This window comes from Triticum dicoccoides, chromosome 6A (genome assembly GCF_002162155.2).
Source record: "Triticum dicoccoides isolate Atlit2015 ecotype Zavitan chromosome 6A, WEW_v2.0, whole genome shotgun sequence".
Lineage (NCBI taxonomy): Eukaryota > Viridiplantae > Streptophyta > Magnoliopsida > Poales > Poaceae > Triticum > Triticum dicoccoides.
In genome coordinates this window covers 16,720,911-16,723,204 of record NC_041390.1, presented here as the reverse complement: position 1 = coordinate 16,723,204, position 2,294 = coordinate 16,720,911, and positions in this window count along the sequence as shown.

Sequence of the window (2,294 nt, the reverse complement as noted above, 5' to 3'; positions counted from 1 at the left end):
AGTCAAATGACCGGAATAGTTGTGTGGTGCTTGTTAATTAGTGTCTCTACAAAGTTGAACACGTGTGTTTGAAAGGTATAAACTTATAAGGGATTCCATCCAAGAGTCATTCAAGCTCTCATGGACACAAAGAGATCAAGGACTAGCACCCTCTATTTTAGTCTAAACAATCTTTTTGACATCAGATAACAATTGCATCAATGGTGTAGATGGATTTTCTGAATCATTCTAGTGGACATATAATGTCGCACGTCTTATTTTGTATTCGCTTTTCACTTTAAATCTAATTTGTGTTACATATTTTTGCTTATCTATTAATAATGGTGCTAAAATACAAAAGGAAGGATGTCATCCTTAGAATTCTGCATTTATACAACAGACAAGCATATATTTGATACTAATATTGCATTTATATGTCCTCTAAGTTGATGGTGGGCTATGTATCTCTTCTATATATTGTATTTATGTCATACTATTGTATGTTGTATATCTTGTTATTACAAATATCAAGGGCCACACAGTTCAATGTATTTAACAAATATTGCATTTATATTCTCTTGCACTTTAAAAGAACAATAATAATTTAATATTTAATATTTTCCTATATTCAAATAAGTAAATGTCACATGTGCTATTTCATTAATTTATATAAGCACTCTATTTATTATGTCGTTCTCTAGAGATATGTCTCTTTGTTTATGTTATTTGAACAAGCACGCTATAACTATTTAAAACTAGCAAGATATGTCAATATTAATTAGTGAGAGATACATAAGTGCATCATCAATAGCTAGGGTTTCACCACCCATCCCCATAAATACGACAAGATAAAGACTTACTGGCCATTTTCAAGTGTAAATATAAAAAGGTATTCTTCTTTTAATATTGCGACATTAATAGCACTCCATGATTTCATATAACTCTAGGATCATTGCCTAATATTTGATTGTGACTCATCATAAATAGTAGCATCACCATGCGAATACATATGAAATAAATGTCATTGATCCATATAAAAGAGCGAACAAAATTTATCTTGAATCGGCAAGATTTGACAACAATATTGGTAGTGGAAATACATTAATGTGAGATCATTATCTAAGATGTTATTGTGGCTCTCTATATATAGGAAGTGATCACATAGGAACATAAGAAAGAAGGAGAGGCAGGAAAAAACTAATCTCTTTGTCCTCATGGCACTCGCTAAGGACAATGCAGGATCGCCGACAGTTATGCGTTCCATAGCTATTGATTTCATGGTACTTTCCATGATGTGTTCTACCTTCCCATATTGCCATGCAGGCACAGGTATGTGGCATTTTATACCCCTATTTTTTGAGAACTTTCCTATTGTTCAAATTAGTCAACACATTGCTAATATATCTTGTTTGATCTGTGTGTACATGTTGCATTTGCAGAATCTGTTCATAATGTGGTTCGTGAGACTCTCGATCCCTGTAATAGCCCGAGGTGTGAAGACATGTGTCATCGTATAATGCAACATCGATTCAGACACTATTGCAAGACCCATAATGTTCAAATTCCAAATTTTTGTTGTATAGAACAATAAAATAATTGCTGGTTCTCCTGCTTGAGCCATGCAATGTTGAATAAATTGATATCAATAAAGATGTTTTTCAAGTAATCTAGTTACTTAGAGATGTCATAGGCCACTCTCAGGGCGCATGTCACCTCTGCAAAAAATAAGCCCACCAACGTTAAAATACATATATGGAAGCTTGGGTAACCAAGAAAGAGATATACTCACTCATCTTATCAAGGAAAAAATATAAGTTATATGAGAACTAAGTAAATAATTCCCTACACATGTGTGTGTATTTGATTAGGCGTGGTAATTATGAGGATCGCAAGTATTCCCACATACAAACTCTCTATCTATGCATAGATACGGTAATGCACAAAGATCGCACCCAAACTTTGTTTCTACGCACATACATAGTGACGCATGCCAGGTTGATTTGAGCGCATGGATTCAATGACCATAAAGTGAAACATGATTCAAAAGGCTATTCCTTTTTTTAGAAAAGGTCAAAAGGTTATTCCTAGAGGAGAACAATATGAACATTAACAATATGAGAATTTACGTGTTATCTTTGCCCGTTGAAATTATGGGAATATATCCTTTCATGAGACCATTTTGATTTTCCCCTGGGTGGGATAAAAACAACATTTATACATTTTTCATTGAGAAAAATGTTGTTTACATTAGTATATCATTTAATAAATGATGTCATCAACTAGTTTCCAATTGGCGCAGCACGCGCACCCCCGTT